General features: G+C 38.2%; 1 protein-coding gene across 1 annotated transcript in view; it reads right to left on the bottom strand.

Annotated features, from left to right (window-relative positions):
- Window positions 1-4,503: 4,503 nt before the first annotated feature.
- Window positions 4,504-21,429, bottom strand: part of FTCDNL1 (formiminotransferase cyclodeaminase N-terminal like) — a 68,733-nt gene continuing 51,807 nt past the window's right edge. The window contains 4 exon segments of the mRNA XM_078329137.1: window positions 4,504-6,072; window positions 7,046-7,168; window positions 7,455-7,520; window positions 10,044-10,197. The gene's annotated coding sequence lies outside the window, so the exon portion shown is untranslated.

A 21,429-nucleotide genomic window follows, 5' to 3' on the forward strand; every position in this document is an offset into this window, starting at 1 on the left:
TAAAAATAAATTGACTTGCAGAATTGTGGAAGTTAGAAAACCCAAAATCTGCAGGGTCAACCAGTAGTTTGGAGACCCAGGGATGAGCCGATGCTGCAGCTCAAATCTGAAGGTGGTTTACTAGCAGAATTTATTTTCTCTAAGGGAAGTCAGCCTTTTTATAGTAAAGTCTTTAACTGATTGGATGAGGCCCACTTACACTATGGAGGGTCAACTGCTTTACTTAAAGTTGGCTGATGTAGATATTAATCTCATCATAAAAATACCTTCATAGAAACAACTAGAAGAACATAGACCAAATATCTAGATACCATGGCCAAGCTGACACATAAAATTGACCATCACATTCACATATTGAGGCTTTCTGAGGTGAACAGGGTGACTCTAAAGCAGATCCAAAAATGGTTTGAGAGCTTGGGAAAGAGCCTGCTTAGGGATTTTTGGTTGACAAGGGGGTGGAACGTTCCCACTCAGGGCAGGGGGGTCATGTGGCCTGAACCTACCTCCAGCACCAAAGGAGGGAGTATCCAGGCTCTCTTATCCTGCATGTCTAAATATGGGGCACAAGGGCAAGAAGAAGGGGTGTAGCTTAAAAGATGCCAGCAATTGCACATCAAAAAATAGAATCAGGCTCTGTTTCAAAAGAAAATGTAGATTTAACTCTGTTTAATGAATTTAAAAATGTAACAATAGAAGCAGTGAAACAAGAGGAAGAAACATTAACCAAAGTAGGTTTGACCACAGACATCTGCCACTTAAACAGGAGCTCCAAAACATTCAATTCGGAATCCAAAACAGGAAGTCCAGTCCCAATTGAAGCTATTGCCTTACGCAAAGAAGAAGAATTTAGGAGATCATAGCCAGCAAGCCAAATGTGGCCAGCTGACACATATTTAGGTCTAGAGAGGAAGTAGGTGTTATCTCACTAACACCTCAGTGATTCTTGTTCTCTCCATCCTGAAAGCACATTTGAAGGAGCAAACACCTAAAAGTCAGTATGTTTCTAGGCACTGAGGAATAAAAAACTGGGAACATGGTAGAAATGCAGAAAAATGGAGACAATCTCTACTCAGTGGGATTACGCAGAAATCCCTGAAGTCATCTAATTTTGTAGAGAACACATTCCTTAAGGTAAAATACAAATGCCAAAATTCAGTGCCCACCATTCCAAGGGTTCGTCCAAGGGCACCTGAGAACACTTTAGGTCCCTTTAAGTCATTAAGAGACTTTAATTCCTCCTTCTAGGGAGCCAGCAGGGTGGTGAGCTCAACAAGCCTATAAATTAAGCCATGAGTCCTATTTTCCCAGCAAAGCAAGTTTAGAATGTACCATATAATTCTGCAGACTTGACATACCTCCATTAAAGGGTATGCCCACTGAGTGTGGGATTACAAAAAGAAATTACAGATTTTCTAATAAATGTCTCAAACTGCCAAGAGAATCTGGTTCTCAGGATATTTTTTTCCATTTGTGGCTGAAAATAAACATGCTCATTGCTTTATAGTTTCCTGAAATGATGACATTCTAGTATAATTGCAAATTCTTGTGACAGGCAAAGGATATTTACTGACTGTAATGCTCTATAAAGCGCATGAGTAATAAATAGCTCAGGGAAGCCTTTCTCAGTGGATGTGAGTACCAAATAAGTCACCACAGAACTTTCTTGCTAAGGAGGAACACTCAGTCACATCTTTTCCATCAGATTATAATTGATAGATTTGCTCAGTCTTAAAATGTACCTCTCCAAGTTCTGAAATGCAGTAATTGGTGGTAAAATAAAGACTTTAAAAAGTCTTGTTTTTATTATTTAAGAGAAAGCCAAATGAAATATCTACTACTATATTCAAATTATACACAGATAATATTTCTTATAAATTGGCTATGCTGGCTGGGCAAAAGACTTTATTGATATTTGCTCAAGTAAAATTTTAACAAGACCTATAAAGTTGAAGTGAAACATATTGTAGAGGATTTATTCACTGTACTAAGGAAGCTAAACTTCCCAAATTTACTGACCAATTATGTAAGTGTCCCTGCCAGTTACTTAGGCTTGACATAATTATTTCATACAGAAGATCAGCACACAAATGAATCAGCACACAAAAACAAGTCATCTCAAGAGCAAATCGGGAAACAGAAAACAAAATGGAAGACTGAAAATAGGAGAAGATTCTGGGAACACAGTGACCTGCAGGCAGCTCCACCTCCACCTTCCACATGTGCACTCATAATTTCAATCCATCTGCCTCTCTTGAACCAAAGGGCTCCCCTACACTCTTAGAGGAGAGAACCCCTGAAAAAAAGTAATGTGCCTCCAGGGGTTGCACCGATCTTGCAGAGCAATGTCAAGGGTTCTGGAGCAAGGACATATGGACAGTCAATCCTGGAAAACCATGGCCCAGTGAGGTTTGTGTACCCAAGGTAGGGCCAGGAAACTGTGGTGAAAAGGGTGACAACAGCCTCAAGCAATTGTGCATGAGATGGAGATGGTGACATCAATCCTAAGTGTACTAGGTTGTCCTCGCTCTGAAGAGGAGCTCAATAGCCAGACTGTGTCCTCCTTGACTCTGAAAGAATGAAGAGGCAAAACTGGGGGCTTCTTCCAGGGGGCTCAGCAGAGGACCACGTTCTGCCAAGGTGGAGACATTTCATTTTCTCTACCTGCAAAAGTACTACCTCTCATCACAGGCCCACAGCTAGCCCTGATGCAATAAAAAAGCAAGAAAAATAGCAATCTATGGAGTTCCCTGGAGAGCAAACTGTGGTTGAGATTGGTGTGTAGGAGGTGTTCCCAGGAGTGCCCATGGGGTGAAGGGAGCAGGACTAGACAGATAAACTGAACTAGGATGCAGCCACAGCAAAGACCTTATCCAGCTCTACAGGGACCTCTGCCCTCACTAGGATGGGGCATGGGGTTGGGTCCTTGTAATCCTGAGTCCACCATTAGATGCTGCCTGATTCACAGGAGAAATTGACCAAGGGAAAATCCTGGGAGGAACTCTGTTGACAGCTGTGCTGTGCCAGCACTCCCAGCAGACTGGGGAATGAGTCCCTCCTGCTGATGGGAATCTGGCAGCACCCCATACCTCAGTCCACCCTTATGCCATTCAGCCCCATGTACAAGTTCTGGAATCAGTTTCTCCAGGACTCTGGCTGGTCTCTTCCTGAAAAAAAGTAAAGCTGAAACCTAGAGGAATGAATTGCCATAACTCTCTTCCTGCCTCTGCAGCTGATCTCAAAACCAGCCCCTTACGTAGAACTTCTGCTGATCTAGACAGCTTGGCAAAGTAGCACAGACCCTCATTTTTGGATTCTAGCCTAGGGCATGGCTGCTGCACTTGTCTATTTGATATCACAACTAGGGAGGAGAATACCAAGAGATGCCACAGCAAATTGCCTTGGTGTCAAACACATTCCCTACTGTCACCGTCATGTACCAGCTCCTCTGCCCTCTCCTGGATCAAATGTCCCTGCCAGAAGAGTGACTTCTTTCTGTGTCTGCTGGTGGTCTCTTGTGTCCCTTCATGGAAGTGTGCTTCCTCTAGGGAACCAAGACATCTAACCCATAAAGTCTAGAATTATAGAGACTGGGAGCACACAGTCTCTGCCACAGCATACTCCATTCACATGCCCATTGTGCCAGCACTGGGTGACTGGCTGATGACTTCCTCCTTCCAAATAGATGTTCATATGATATTCAAGGCTCTCTTCCCTCACGCTCACTCCTATAGGTCCATCATGTCTCTTACTCAGATATCCTTGTCTTTGATTGGATATAAACCATTGCCTATATGTACATATTTATTCTTCTCTAAGAGTGATTTGGTGGAATATGTTACCACCAAAATCTGAAGCATTTCCTCAGGCACTGTGCCTCCTTCCTACCAACAGGAGATATGTGATGTAATAACATTTCCTTTACTAGGAGGTCATCTCCCAGACCACAGAAGCCCTATAAAATGTACTAATCTAATGGGCTCCTGAATCGTCTATAGGCATTATTTCCCACTTTCTAGAGCTTCGAACCTACTTGGTGCTTCTCTTTCATCCAATCCAATAAGCACAATGTCACAATGGATTGATACAATAGACCAGTAAGACATTCTGTAGAATATCGAGGCAGTTCATATCTCTTCAGACTACAGAATGGCAGAGGGTAAGCAAGTTAATTTACCCTAGGGAAAAACCATACATACTCTTGTTCACTCCAAAGCTTGTGAGCCATGTCTGATTCTCTTTCCTGAGGAAGGAGATAGAATAGAACACATTTGGTAGATAAACAGCCACATACCATGTTTGTGAGGTTGTATTAATCTGCTCTATCAAAGGCAGCACAACTGGTACAAGAGCTACAACTGGGACCACTCACTATTTGTGAATTTGTGATAGTTCACTCTCATGCTCCAGGATCCATTTGGATTTTTCAGGAGGCTGACTGTTGAATTAAATGGAGATATGATTTCTTTACATCTTCACTGACTGTCACTCTCTGGCAAAATGGTATTTTTAATCAACTTTATTGAGGAATGGTTTACATACAATAAAATGCACTCATTTTGACTGCACAGCTTGATGACTTTTTGACTTCAAACTATTTCATGACAAATGCATGAATAAATGTAATCACTACCACAGCAATCAAAATACAGAACATTTCCATCACCCCACTATGTTCTTTTGTGACCCTTTTCAATTTACTATTTTGATTGAGGGGGAAAGTTTCAATGGATTCCACATAGCTTCTCTACCGTGATGGTTCTTAACCTACAGTCCTGAGATTCAATGTTGGGGTTCTACCAACCGGCAGTTATGTCTATTCCAATAGTGCATTGAGGGATTAGGGAGATGCTTACCCAGTGGATTTGTGGGACCAGCGAACCTGAACCAGAACACTTCCACTTCTTACCTGGCCTCCACATAGCTTCCTCAGAGGGGGCCATGTTAGAACAGCAAGTTTCTATCTCAGTTTCCAGCCCATAACTTTATTCAACAGTTCTCAAAATGCCTGGGACTTTCCCTTCCCTCATTGTTTCATAACTGTGTACTATAGTCACTCATGGTTTTGCAGGGTCATTTGTCCTTAAAATCCAGCCTCTCCTTCAGTCACTGGCTTCCAAGTCTAAAAACTTGGTTCTATAAATCAGACCAAGGACTATGACTTTTTTCGGGGTGGTCATCCTTAATATAGTATCATCCATCCTTGACTTATTTTGATTGTATAGAATAAGCAACCCCCTTGCTTACTGCCCATCTCTAAAAATTTCTGCAGGTTGGCACTCTTGGACATTACTTTGACTTGCACTCATGATAATTGTGCTTGCTCTGCATTCTATCATACAGGGCCATCAGGGAGCCCGGTTCTGAAGCAGCATTGCCTATTGTCAGCCCTAGACAACAGAAGATGCCACCAAGCTTTACTGCTAAGCCATGGCCTCTGGTACCAGTACTTTTCTCATTGTACAATAAACAAGTATTCTCCAAGCCCACATAATATAGTTGGCCGGTGAGTTTTCTGGCCCTGTGTAGAATATTTAGTATGCCTACATCTCTGGGTCTTTTTTTTTCAAGCCAGTCAGATTTAGCAGTGGGGGGTTGCATACCAACTTTAATGACACCAATGTTAATATGTTCTCATATACATCTCCGGGTCTTTTGATTCACCCTTCAATTATTGGCCATCATAATTCTAATATTTCAATATTAAATGACATGGGCCATCATTATCTCCAAGCTTCCGAGAGTAAACTTAGGTATGAGCACTATCTTCTGGGACCCTGTCAGGGTTTTAAATCCTACATATCAGAAGAGTGCCCATATCAATAAATTCTCCCTTATCCAGATTGATGTTCCACCTTCATCGCACCAGCACTTTCAGGCTCCTGTCCCGTACAGCCTCTCCTGGCTCGTGCCTAGCCATGTTAGCTGGGTCCAGCAGCACCTTCAGGACACAATTCTCCTCCTCCCTCAGCAGGCCCAGCACTTCTCTAGACACATTACATTGTTCATCATGTGAGTTACTGGTCTAAAGCCATGCAGCCAGGTATGGTACCTTCTGAGTTTGGTCTTTCTGTGCTGCCAAAAAAGAAAAAAAGGATTTTTGTATCAAGTTCAACCAAGAAGGAAATGCTAGCTTTTGACAGGGAGGAGTGAGCCACTTTTGCAGGCCCAGAGAGTTGAGATGAATTTGGGGATGCAAGATTCAAGATGACAGGTACATCATTCCACATGTCCCTATTTCAAGTCTCGGGTTCTCATTCCTGATTGAGGCCCTAACCTCAGGGAAGCCAACCTCTTAGGACTGAAAATTTAATCTTCCTTGATGGCTCACTGCCTTTATCATTAATTTTGGGACCTGAACCTCAGCTTTTTCTACCCTCCGTTTACAGGAGATGAAAGAGTCTTTATATGCTACCAAGTAGGACCTCTTGGTGATTAATTATCCCAAAACGTGTCTCTCTCCAATGTGTTAAAGGCTCCCAGCAACAGCAATCTGATGCCGAAGTCCTTGTAATGACTACTCTCAAATGCCTGAGATACTCCTCCAGCAGTGCATTCTGGTTTACCTACGTGCAGTCCCTCCTCAGCACCAGGTAAAGATTAGGAATTGCACCAAGACCGTATGCCAGGGGCTATCAGTGCTCTATCTCACACCAGTGAAGGGGGTCCTTGCTGCCAACCTGTGACATGGGATTCAGCTCTAAAATCCCTATTGTAGATAGTGTTCCTTGGAAAACAAACTCTGAGGCTCAGAGATTTTCATGCTAGAGGTTTACTGGGAAGGACTCTCAGAAACAATACCTGGCAGGGGTGAGGGAAGCAGGATTGGGCAGAGGGAAAAGTTTCAGTACCATGTGTTTGCAATAGAGGCCTCAGTCAGTCTCATCGGGAGCTGTTGGAGCTGGGACACTCCCTCAGACTTGCCCCAGTTGAGGCAGAACTTTGTATCATATAACAGCCAGTCACTGATATGGGCTCTCCCCAGGGAGGAAGTGTGGCCTGGGTAAGCAGCTGTCTGGCTGGGGGCAATTCCTGGGGAGAAACTTACCTGTGAGTTGACAGCAACTAACTCTTCCAGGAGTTTGGGAGATGGAAGCTTCCAGAAAAGGGACCTAAGGGTACCTCATGGCATTCCTTACTCCATCAGAGTGAGATTTGTAGCCTGAGAACACTTAAAACACACAGAACACATGCTCAGTTAACTCCAATTGCTGGAGAAGTTTGAGATTCATTTGAACAAAAATAGTAAGAGTATTTAATCCTATTCCCCTGAAACTAAAAATTAGGATTTCCCAACTATATAATGAAATGACAAGGTTTGCTGCTTGCCCTGTTTGCGCTTTCATCTCCCCTAACTTATCTGTTCTGCTTCATTCACTATTTGGTTGGAGTATATTCCTGTGTGTTTTCACGATCTCATACATGGGGTATATGAAATGTCATAAAGCATCATATACCTGTCTATCCCTAAGGGTCTCTGAACTCTTCCAAATTCTTAAGTTGTGGTCCTTTTTACTTGTAACCTGTAGATATTATTTCAAAATACATTTTATTAAATTTTAATTATTGGCAGCAATTCACATGATTATTATTACTATTATTATTTGTTTTTTAGAGACAGGGTCTCACTGTTGCCCAGTTTAGTCACAAACTCCAGAGCTCAAGTGATCCTCTCACCTCAGCCTCCCAAGTACAGGTCCTCCCTGAGACTACAGGTGTGCACCACCATGCCTGGCTCACTTGATTGAATTTAATGTTGTTTAGTCACCCACAGAACAATGATGTCCTAAACCAGTGGTCCCCAAACTTTTTGGCACCAGGGACCAGTTTCATGGTAGACAATTTTTCCATGGATGGCAGGTGGCAGGGGGATGGTTTCAGGATGAAACTATTAGATTCTCACACAACTATATCCCCTACATGTGCAGTTCACAATAAAGTTCGTGCTCCTATGAAAATCCAATGCTGCCGCTGCTCTGACAGAAAGTGGAGCACAAGGCGCTAATGCTCAGCTTGCCTGCTGGCTGCTCACCTCCTGCTGTGAGGCCCAGTTCCTGAAAGGCCATGGACCAGTACCTGTCTGTGGCCTGGCAGTTGAGAACCCTCATCCTAAACAATTTTGTGTTCACCGCTGATTGTGGAGTTGTGTAGTAACCACAGGCATGAACACTGTCTTGGACAGTATGGGCTGCCTCTGGCCCTGTTAACATATAATGGGGACTTCAGAACTTTAAAAGGGGGTGTCACTTAACCCTGTTTATATATATAATGAACACTTTAGAACCTTAAAAGGGGGTGTCACAGCCCAGGTTGTCACATCATTTGATTGAGGTTTACATTTATTTGGCTTTTAAGGTATTTGCATGTTTTTCCTGCCTAGCCTTAACTAAGGACCGTTGAACTTGATCAAATTACACTTTCTTTTCATATATTTCTTATTTGGTAGTGACACAATTACTTCAGATACTAAAATGATGTCTAACTGGATTCCGAGTATCACATAAGACTATTTGTGTCCATAGTTACAATTTCTAAATGGTCTTCCTATGATACCTATTTAACATACATTTACTATATTTCACCAAATTTACAGTACATATTTTTTCATATTTTAATGCCTCTGAGATCAGGGTGAGTCTTCAAATTGCTGTCAGCTGGCAGTCAGTGTTGAAGTACTAGCATTGGCTGCACATTGTATTAGTTTTCTATGGCAACTGCAAGTTACCACCAACTTAGTGCCTGAAACAACATCAATTTGTTATCTGACAATTCTGGGGTTCAAAAGTCTGAAGTGGGTGTCACTGGACTAAAATCAAGGTGTCGGCAGGGCTGCATTTCTCTGTGGGAGTTCTAGGGGAGAATCTGTTTCCTTGCCCTTTCCAGCTGTTAGAGGCTGCTTTCTTTCCCTGGCTTATGGCCTCTACTAGCTTCAAGGTCGGCAGCGGCAGTCTGGATTCTTCTCACACTGCATCACTCTGACCTCCTTTACTGTCTCCCTCTTCTGCATTTAAGGACTTTGTGATTCCTTTGGCCCACTCAGATAATCAAGGATAATCTTAATATTTTAGGGTTAGCTGATTGGAACCTCAATTTTTCTTTTCTTTTCTTTTTTTTTTTTTGGTGAGCTGTGTCACTCAGGCTGGAGTGCAGTGGCATGATCTCAGCTTACTGCAACCGTCACCTTCCAGGTTCACGTGATTCTCCGGCCTCAGTTTCCTGAGTACCTGGGATTACAGGTACACGCCATGCTCAGCTAATTTTCTGTATTTTTAGTGGAGACAGGGTTTCACCATGTTGGCCAGGCTGGTCTCGAACTCCTGGGCTCAACTAATCCACTTGCCTCAGCCTCCCAAAGTGCTGGATTACAGGCGTGAGCCACCACTCCAGGCCGTGGCAACCTTAATTATCTATCCCACATAGCCTAACATATTCACAGGTTCCAGGGATTAATATATTGACACTTTTGGGGGAGGGGCAATATTCAGCCTACCACATACATGCATATTCAAACTTGCAGAACTGGTGTCAGAGGTTTGAAAGAAAATCTCAGAGACAAGAGAGAAGCATTCCTTTAAAATATTCTACATTGCCATGGCTCTTGATGTCACAGATGATGTGATATTATGAAGGAAAAAAAAACAAATGTCAACTATATGGATTTGCAATCTTTTGACTGTAATCCTAGAGTCAATGCGTCTTAGATTGAAGAAAACAGTATAAATTCACAGATAGTCAATTTTAATATTTTATATTTAAGTACAAATGTAAAATATATAAATGTATATGAACAGATACTTTTCCAAGGACCTAATTTTGTTTTGCATCCCTGTGGTGATGGTGTCATTAGCACTAAATGCAAACTTGGAATTGTAAGCATGGCAGATTTGTATTCCATACATAAACTGGATTTCTGCATTGAAAATAATAACCAAAACAGGAAAAGGCAATGTGAATATGAGCGTGCAGATAAGAGTAGACTTAAGGGCTAAGAGGCTATAAGAAAGAGGACACAAACAGTATTAGAAGATTAAGCTTATTTTTCTTACACAAAATAGTGCTTAAGTGAGCAGTCCTGATAGAGATGCCATTTTTTCCATATGGCTATTCAGAGACCAGGTCCTTTCTATCTTGTTGCTCTGCCTTCCCCAAAGGCATCTGTGCCCTCAGCATGAAGCAAGGGCTGGTATATCTGCATTCCAGCTGAAAGAGAGGAAAGAAGAGAAATTCTAGGGAAAGATTTTTTAGTAGATATTTTAGTACAGCATCCTCTATGCTCACAGTAGAATAAAATTTAAAATAAATAATAAAATTCACCAAAATGATCTTAACAACTTGGAAATTTAAAAACAGTCTCCTAAATATGCCTGAAGTAAATCCTGAGGATAAAATAAAAAGAGAAATTAGGAACTGTTTGGATAACAAAACCTCTAAGATGTAGCAAGATCTTTGCAGAGAAAAATTCGCTCCATTAAATTGTTTGCTATTAAAGAAAAAGGGTTAAAAATTAAATAATTAAATCTTCCCTCTTTTAAAATTAGGAAAATAAACACAAAATAAACTTAAACTAGGAAGTAAGAATTAATAATATTAAAAGGTAAAATTAATAAAATAGACCCCCAAATCAGAAATAAATAAATTATAGAAAGTTCCTTCTTTGAAAAGTTTGTAAAATGATGTTAAAAAAAAAAAAAGACTCAACAGCCTGATTAAAAATAAAGAGATACTAAAAATAAGAGCAAAAGGATGTATAACAGTCACAGAAGAGATTAAAAATTATGAGAATTCTATGTGTAACACTATGGAAAACAATTTAAAAATCTAGAATAAATGGATAATTTCATAGCTGAATATGTCACCAAAATTAGCCAAATAAAAACTTGAATATGAAAATTACCATAGAAGAAAGCTATAATTTTGAAAAAGAAGAAGTCACTAGGGCAATTTTATCCAATCTTTAAACTGTTATAGTTGGAAACTTATTTAAATTATTCTAGACTCTAAAAAAAAGTAAATATTCTTGAATTTATTTCATATTACAGTAATTATACCAAACCCTATGAAAGATGGTAACACAAAAATAAGAAAAAAAAAGCCATAGATTAATCTTACTGTGAATATACTACATATACTAAACAAAACATCAGCAAAATGCCAAAGGAGTAATACTATATGATCAAAAGTTTTTTATTTCAGGAATGTAAGATGGTTTAATGGTAAGAAATACATCAGCATAATACCTTGCTTCAATACATTAAGGGAGAAGAATTACTGAAAATGTTAATAAATGCTAATATGTTATTTGATATAGTTCAGTAGTCATCTCTATTCATACCTGTAATCCCACCACTTTGGGAGGGTAAGGCAGGCAGATCACAAGATCAAGAGATCGAGACCATCCTGGCCAACATGGTGAAACCCCATCTCTACTAAAAAAATGCAAAAATTAGCTGGGCATGGTGGCTCGTGCCTGTAATCCCAGCTACTTGGGAGGCTGAGGCAGGAGAATCACTTGAACCCGGGAGGTGGAGGTTGCAGTGAGCCAAGATCATGCCACTGCACTTCAGCCTGGCAACAGAGCAAGACTCCATCTCAAAAAAAAAAAAAAAAAAAGTAGAAAAACACAACTTACAACACAGAATATTTGTGAAAAAGCAAGCACATATATTTTTCTAAATGGTAAACCATCACAACCATCTTAATTAAAATTAGGAACTTAGCAAGTAGACCCAGTATCTTCATTATTATTTAGTAGTATCTCTGATTTTTTAAGAAAATTAAATAGTTTGCATAAGAATTGGAAATGAAGATGTAATGTAAAATTACTTCTTTTCATTGGTAACGTTAATCCATGCCCAAGAAGCCCACAAGAAATTCATGTTTAAAAAATGAAAACAAAAATCTTCAGAATAAATAAAGTTGACAAGGTAACTGGATATAAGATAAATACCTAAATATCAATATATTTTCTCCATAGAAGTACTTAGAGATGGAAAACAGGAAAATATTATGTTTATAGTAACAACAAATAAAATACTTGGAATAAATTTTCCAAAAAAAGATAAAGGACCTGCATAAAGAGGATCATAACTCTACCAAAGGCATAAAATAAGGTCTGGCAAGCAGAAGGATATACCAGGTTCTTCGTTGGGAGTACTTAATTTCATTTAAAATATCAGTTATGTAAGTGTAATGTCATTTCGATTAGAATTTTGACAAAGTTTTGTTTTTATGAGGATGGAAGAGAAAGAATTAGAAAATTTTGGTGGGCATGGTGGCTCACACCTGTAATCCCAGTACTTTGGGAGGTCGAGGTGGGTGGATGACCTGAGGTCAGCAGTTTGAGACCAGCCTTACCAACACGGAGAAACCTGTCTATTAAAAATACAAAATTAGCAGAACCTGTAATCCCAGCTACTTGGGAGGCCAAGGTAGGAGAATCACTTGAACCTGGGAGGCAGAGGTTGCGGTGAGCTGAGATAGCGCCATTGCACTCCAGCCTGGGCAATAAGAGCGAAACTCCATCTCAAAAAGAATTAGATAATTTTATACTAAAACACTTTTGAAAGACTGTAAAAAAAATCTGTATACCATAAGACACTTGAAAGGCAAAAGACACAGTGGCTATTAAAAAAAAATGCATCGGAGTTGATATAAAGGGGTATCTTTGTAATATACAAACAGATCTCACAATTTGATAAGAAAAGGATAAAAATCAAATAAATAGACAAGGATAGAAATAGAAGCAACTATTAAATAAATACATTTTTTTCAACGAACATATTCTTTACACATATCCAAATTGTCAACCAGCAAATTCACTAATAGTTGGGAAACTGCAAATTAAAGTAACAATAAAATTTTACTTTACACCTAATTGAGTGGCAAAAATTAAAGAGAATTATATTTAATTACTACTGCTGGCAGGCACATGGGATAAAGATACAAATACTGCTGGGTATAAATGTGATGTGTTACAATTCTTTCAAAAAGTAATTTCAATTTCTATACAAATTTAAAATATGTACTCTTTGACCCTTCAATCTCAGCTTCTTCAAACCTATCCCACAGACATAAAAACACCACCATGGCAAGATACATAGGTATCTTGATGTTTATTAAAGCATTATTCATACTACAAAAATGGAAGCAAAGTGATTAAATTACGGCCCATTTACAACATGAAACATTAAGAAGCCATGAAAAAATAGATAGAAACTACTACATATCAATTAATTCAGAACTATTCCATGAAACCCTGCTTATAAAAATCCTGCTTTCTTTTTGTACACGTGTACATAGATTTATATAATTGCATGAAAATAGCAGAAAAAATAAAAAGATTCCAACATGGATCAATATGGAGGGGGTGGGGAGAAGGAGAAAAAAGAGATATGGGAACCCAGAAAAAGAAGAAGAAAAAGGAAAAATGAAGATTTTACCTGAAGAAAGTGTAATATAATCAAATTATACATTTAAATAAAGTTATAAACCTGTATGTGTGTATACAGTTTTTTAAAAATAGAAAAATTTAAACGTCAACTATTGGATTATGATTTAAAAAGCATGCAACTGAATTAAGACCCAGGGGAAAGACAACATCATAAAGCACTACAATTTAGTCACTATGGTAACTTGCAAAGTATTTTTGCAGAGCTGTTCTCACAGCTCCCACACGTACAATCAAAACAAATATGCTAAACACTAAAATTTAAAGAGAATTGGTCATTTTATGTGTTGTATTAACACATTTAATAGTGTCATTGTACATAATATAAAATTTATGTTAAATCTGTATAATGTATTGCAGTCAAGGCCATCTATTTTTGTTCACTTTGATAACTGTGTTTCCAAAGGACTAATAGTATAAAGAAAAATTTTTGATGGTGCAGTACAAAGTGATGAGAGAGACTACAAGCAAATACAATGTGCCCCACTCAAAAATATATATGCATAGGTGTATATACCTATTTGTATATACTACTGCTATAGTATATACTACATTTGTATATAGTATCACCTTTTATAAATTACATCACTTATTTGAGCTAATTTTCATAACGGTACTAAATGAATTCACTAATTACCCACTTTAGAAGAAAATAATATGTAAACAAATAATATATTTTCCACTATGAATTTTGCCTTTTCCTCCATTTTGCCTTTTCCATTCAATTTTATATGTAAAAAAAATCACAGTAAATTTCATTGAAAAGAAAAAACAAATGGTGGCACATAAAATTTTGGAAAAATTATAATTTTTATATCGCTCTTAATGATTCAAATTTCACAAATATTTAAAATCTGAAGCCCAAAGGCAATTGCACAATTAAGTCTCCTAAAGTAGCAGGTCTTTTGGTAAATTTAAAAATAATTGATACTAGATTTTAAAGTAGATTGAAGATTATTTCTCACCAGAGATGACACTATCCCTGCATCATCCTGCAAATGTTACATCCTCCTTTCAGGAGCCTTCCCTGACTCCCTCCAACAAAGGACTTTTTGCTCCTACCTTCTGTCCTTATCACTGGTACTAAGGACGTTGTATATTCTTCTCCCTGCTTGGTTGTGAACAAATAGGGCGAAACCAAAGCCCAGTCATTTATATACCTTTCATGCCTGACTACATACATGCCTACCAACTACCCACTCAGGCATCATTTATTTCCCATTCTGTGCTCTTGCCCATGTTACCTCACTCTTTAATATCCTCATCCATCTCACTAATCTGTTTCCTGCAAAACTGACTGTATTTCCGTCTGATGGCTTCTTATATATACAGTCCACTTATGCCCAATGTAGAGATTTATCTCCTCATGTCTCTGCACTGCTTCCAATTGCTCTCTAATGACTCCACATGTGCACCCTTTGTATCCAAAGCAAGATCTTAAATAGAAACTGTGGGTGCTATTTTTGTAATTTCCAAATATCCTAGTACCAAACATAAGCAATTTAACCATCAATAGTGCTTAAATTGAGGAACATTTCTTTTTTTCCCTCTAGACTCTCATTGTATTATCAAATATGTTATTAAATGTATAATTTTCTGATTTTTACCTAATGGATTGATTAGGAAGTATACACACAAAAACGACGACCTCAAAATGCTTCTGGGAAACTAGTGATAGGAGTCTCTCTTCATCTCCCCGCAAGGACCCAAGTTCCTTCCTACTACTAGAAACAGCTCTTGATGCTAATTGCTGCTCTCATACATATGGAATTAACATCTCTAACTGCCTGCAAGTATCTTTATACCCAAAGTTCCCTTAGAAACATAATGAGACCAGTGGAAATGGAAATAATACATGAGATCAGAAAAATAATAAAGTAGGTGAGATGTGAATAAAGGATAAATAATCCAAGGCATAATTCTTGTCTAGTCCTCAACAGAACCCCTCTGAGGGTTAGTTTCAAATTTCCTGAGAATAGACAGAGGAGGGGGGGCATTACTTGAGAAGCAAATGAAAGAAACAAAATATATATGACTTCCCATCATCAATAAAGAGTCATAATAAAGCTACCAAAACTGAACTGGAGAACAAAAAAAAAAAAATAAGAGAATTTTGAAGTTTGGTGCAGTGTATTTATATAGACATTTTTCCCTTATGAATTTTCACCACAAAATCATCCATTCTTCAAAGCTAACCATGATTTGATCTAGACAATGAAAAATCTGAGAATACTTTTTGATACAGACATTTTCATTTTTTAAGAAAGCCGAGTCCCAGTGTAACAATAAATGCATAGCACACATGAGTAAAGAAAATGGCTATCAAATTGATATTCTCCCTTAAACATATGGCATTGACATCAAGAACTCACAATCACCTAGGCCATGACCTAAGACCAGCTGTAATGTGAATCCGCTGAAAAATAGGGAAAATTCCTGTGCTGCATTAACCTTTAGTTTCTTTCCAGAGTCATTATTTTAACAGATACTCATTATACATATACTTCACTTCATTATCATTTTTTTCTCTACAAGGTTAGTTCAAAGTGTAGGACCAAAACATTATAGAAAGGAGTGGCATAAAGAGTAAAAGCTGCATTTCTAATTATCCCAGCTGAAGATCACTTTTCCATATGTTGATGTTCAAATGAGTCAGCACCTTAGTGGACTCTGATGTGTCTTAGATGAATAGAAATACTCTAAATTTCATCATTGAAAACACAGATACCTTGAAATTTTATAATTCTGGATGAATAGTAATGGATATTAATCTTATTAATAGTATCTATTTGAGTACAGACTGGTGGAAAATTTAAGAGCCAGACAATTTTTAATATGTTTCCAATGCTCCTGAAAGGAACTGGGTGGTTTTTATTCATAATAGTGGGCTGGCAATATTTGCATAGAAGAACCAGCATTCCTACACAAAAGTTTAAAAATAAAAAAAGCACTGTGGCCAAAGCAAATATTTCTCACTTGAAGGAAGAAAGGAGTGATGGATTATGTGGATCGGTGGCCCAAAGATTCGAAATGTACTAGATGATAACCACGTTTCTACTTCTCTATGGTACAAAAGCTTGCAGCCTTCAATTAATCCAATCAGAGGCTGGTAGCCATTTGTTATTCTGACTTTTTCTGGAGAAAATTCAGTCATTCTCATTAAACCAAGAACATTAACATTTGTCACATTTTGAGGATATTTTAATAATAGTGCATTCGTGGCCAGGAGCAGTGGCTCATGCCTATAATCCCAACACTTTGGGAGGCTAAGGCAAGCAGATCACTTGAGTCCAGGAGTTGGAGACCAGCCTGGGCAACATAGTGAAACCTCATCTCTACAAAAAATTAGCTGGGCATGGTGGCATGCAACTATAGTCCCAGCTACTTGGGAGGCTGAGATGGGAGAATTGCTTGAGCCAATAAGGCAGAGGTTGCAGTGACCCAAGATCACATCACTGCACTCCAGGCTGGGTGACAGAGTGAGACCCTGTCTTAAATAATAATAACAATAACAATGCATTCGTGTTGTTGTCCTCCCAGACACCTTACCCTCTTGGAGAGGAAACAACATATAGGGACTTTGGAATAAGACTGACCCAAGGTCAGATTCTGGCTTTACCATTCAAAGCCATGTGAGCCTGAGAAAGTCATTTAATTTCAGTTAAGCATCAGTTTCCCTATTAGAGAAAAGGAAATAATAAAAATTTGACCTGGACTGCTGCAAAATGCCCAACCCAATGCCTGACATACAAGGCACTCAGTAAGTGGTAGCTGATAAAATTACTTTTCCAGTATAGTAGTGACTAGAGAATAAGAGACTCTTTGACCTGAGTAATCTTGTAATTTGTCTCTTGCCCACTTGTTAGGCTAGGTCAGACATGATGGCTGAATACAGAGTGGCTATAGAGAGAAGAGTTATCGCAAGTTTCTTCCAGCTGTCTGCGATGCCTCACTTTTCTCCCAATACAAACACATGTGATTCTTTCTACATTTCTCTCTGCTCAAAAGGCATCTTATTAACAAGAGCTTTTCTGAATACCTTACAAAAACGTCCTCCTTATTCTACTTTATATTTCTACATGGTACTTCTATCACATGAACATTTTTCTATTTCTTTTGATTTGTAAACTGCCTGTCTCCTGCCACTAGAAAGCAAGCTCCCTAAGGGCAGGGACTTTGTCTTATTCACAGCTCTGTTTCTTATAAACCTGACTGGCACACAGTAGATCAACAAATATTTTTTAAATAAGTGATTTTTTCAAAATAATAAACTGTTTCCTGCCAGACAGTGATCTGAAAACACCAGAAGGCTGGCACTTCTTCCAAAACTTCTAGTGGATCTCATTCAAGGAGCAGGGGGACCCTCTGTGCTGACCTTAAAGTTGAAAATGACAATGGAGATTTTGAGAAAGGTTTGTCTTTCTGATCTGTCAATGTACTGTCTATATCTCATTGTCATTCATATTTCCCTTTCTTGTTTCAGTAAGTGCTATCTATCTCTCTTAAGTTCAAGCTCTTAGGTAAAAGTGCCATGTCTATAAAATTTTCTGCCACCACTAAGTGTTAGATACTTAATAAATGCTGAGGGGTGATGATTTTTGCTATGTGGAAAGGATGCAGCCTCTTAATTTTGGCCTCAGAGACAATCTTTACATTCTAGAAATTATATACAACAGACTAGGAGATATCAACTATGTCTTCTAGAGATATATGTCATTGAAAAAATACAATAGAACATGGAGAAGTGATTCTTATTTTAAAATTTTAAACAAAATTAAAAACAAGGTTTTACTTTTTTGTTACTGTTGCTTAAAAATTTTGTGCAAGTTCATCATGGTGACAATAAAACAATGAATAATGCCAAAGTAATTCAAGTAAAAGCAGAATTTTACCTGAGTTATTTTGAGTAGTTTCTCTTAATTGCTATCTTCCTATGTATCATACTAAGTAATGAACTTTAAAATATTGATGGTCATTAAAATAAAAACATCCAATGGACTTATCCTCAACTGAAGCATGTTTCTCTAGCAAATAATACTGCCACTGAAGTAAAAAATATGTGAACCGTGTTTATAACATTCACAAATTGTATACCACTTTAAATTGACTTTATTGAATTACAATTAAGAGACTATTGACCTTCAGATGTTGAGTGCACTTGGTTTTAACATTAAACAATCCACTGTAGGTCAGTCGTTTTTTCAAGTCGATGTCCAGATTTTAAAGGATAATTGAAGATTCCGAATCATATACTCATAAGCTGATTAACTGTGACCGACACAGTCCCTGCTGCTAAAGTCTGGATCAATGGCAAATTTACTCATATTACAAAATTTGCTCCTGCAGTGGTTTCCTTTTGTTAAGTAGTATCCTTTAAAAAAGTCCCATTCAACCTACGCCAAAGTGTCCTTTCTGGCTCAGAAAACAAGGAATAAATATTTAATTGTCTTTTAAATATGTCTAACCCTTTACAAAGTGAACTGTGTTACGCTGTAGGACTATATGCCTTAAGCCTTCATTGACCAACTCTAAACGGTGAGATCCAAATGTTGGCAGTCACAATCTCTCCTTTGCAACTTCTCAAGGAAATGACCACTAAATAACCCAGAAAAAAAAGTAAAATATAAAAGAATCCCAAATAGTAGAATCACCACCACAATGACAGCAATAGAGTATTATTGATATGCAATATGGATGCTTATAAGCAACAGCAATCATTTCTAATGAGAAATACAGTATAATATTGAATTGTTTTAAAGATACACTTTCAATTCCATTTTCAATCTATGTTCATTAGCAACAGTGAAGGCTAAATCTTATTTAAGTAGAAATGAATTTCAATATGCAGAATAAATGAATCCATTTATGCAGCAGGTGAAATTCCACGAGATAAACATATATTTATTCTAAGTAAGCAGAAAGCTACATATTACACTGTCTGGGTAGAAATACCTGAAATTTCATGCTTTTGAGTGCCTTAATTCTTTTTTTATTTACAAAAAAGTCCACACCCCAAAATGCTATTTTAAAATCAAAGAAATCTGTTCTGAATCTCATTTTACTATTTAATAGAGCAGCTGAAAAATGACTTAAAGATGTGGCCATATGGTGTGAAAATCCAGAGTCAAGGAAAGAATGAGATACTGTAAACATGTAAAAAGCAATAAAAGGAGGCACTTGAAGCTCAGTTAATGAAAAGCTGATGATGGAGACTGTCTTTTATTGATTACATTTGAGGACACTGACTCACTGGTGTTTTCCAAAACATAAATTCTGCATTTCAAGTATTTGAAAGATTCAGCTAAGTCTCTTTCCCTCAGCCTGGAATTGTTTGCACGGAAAGACTCCACAGAATAAATTACTGAACCTTCTAGCATAGCTCAATTAACTGAATGAAGCCGGGAGAGAAAAGCTCCAATCTGGTAGCCACAGAACAGAACCTGGCATCGTTTTTGCTTAAAGAGTTTACAAGTAGATCATGGGGCATTTAAAAGACAGCCTGAATTTCAGAGTAATGACAACAGGAAGAGGCGTGAGGAGTTCCAACTGACACTTTTTCTCACTGGCGTTTCCACAGGAAATAAGTCAGGTGTTTGCATTCTTGAGTCATTTTATGTTTGTCTTTATGAGAAATTCTGGTGTCTCTACCCTCTTTCCCCAGCCTCATACATAAGTTGAGCCAGACTTTCTATTCCCTAAAAGCTCTAAACATCTATTTCCTTTAACTGTACCTCATAAATGTAACTCAACTTCATGCAACAAAACCTGAAGCTGGTCAATAAATGATTAAACCATCTATACCTAGAGGGTTGTCTATTTCTGACTCTACTCCAGGGCTTAGAATTCAACTATTGGTACATTAAGTTATTTAGGAAAGATTTTCTGAGACCAGGTATTGGAATGACCAAGTGGAATAAAACAGCCCTGTCCTCAAAGATCTCACAGTCTAGAGAGCAAAATACACTTGCAAACAAAATTTAGAGAATAAATGAATTAAATACCCCAGCCAAAGTGCATAAAGTTTTCAGAAGGAGCTTCCAAATTGGAAAAGTGCTACAGGTTTGTGGAGGTATAGTTCTCCTATGTCCTCAGAGCAACTTCAGATTTCACTTCTTGGGACGCATGTGGATGATCTCAATGCATCTGAGACATTGGCTTCACTTCCTTGAAAGAGTAGCATGACTTTTCTCATCCATACCTTCCTCTTCATTTCACTGTGTGAGTGGCAGACAGAGATCAAAAGGGAACTGCCCTGAGGTTGACTTTCAGAACAGGAAACTTAGACTCTCCCTCCGTTGGTTCTCCCAAACCACTTGGTGACAAGACAACAATAAGGAGAATAATGCTAACAATCTTACGGATTGCTTACACATTAACTACTGACTGTTGCCCTCAACCATACACAATCCCATAGCCAAACAAGTCAGCAGCTGTGGAAGTCGGGAAAACCACAACGTAAATGCTGAAAGCCCCACATTGTACCAATGGCGTTTTCTTACAAATAGATGACATCCTCATCAGTAGCAAGTGTTGAAAACACAAGGAATGCCTGAAGGATGGGAGGGGGTGAGTCTGTGAGGAAATCTTGTGGAAAAAAGAGAGATATTTGTAACAGCTGAGAGGAAATTCTGACACACCAGCCTCCAAAATCACTAGGCCGCCTTTCAGTCCAAGGTTCCCTCCTGCTTGGGGAATTTGGCCCCATTCCAATGGCAGTGCCCTCATGTGAAAATAAAACAAAGGATGCCATTCATCATATTTTTCAACAACTGGTTTCTTTTCTTAGTTTGAAAGAAAAACTTGGCAATCATAAAGCTGGGTTTTTTATTTTTATATATTTTCTTCTTTGTGTCAAAATAAACTGGAAAAGAAAAAAACAGTCCAATGGTAAGAAAAGGAAAATACACAAAATCCTTCAGAGCTTAGTTGGCCGCACACTGCCACTCGACTGACACCAAACTGTGGAACGCATCTCTCTCAAGTTC

The sequence above is a fragment of the Callithrix jacchus genome, chromosome 6 (genome assembly GCF_049354715.1).
Source record: "Callithrix jacchus isolate 240 chromosome 6, calJac240_pri, whole genome shotgun sequence".
Taxonomy (NCBI): Eukaryota; Metazoa; Chordata; class Mammalia; order Primates; family Cebidae; genus Callithrix; species Callithrix jacchus.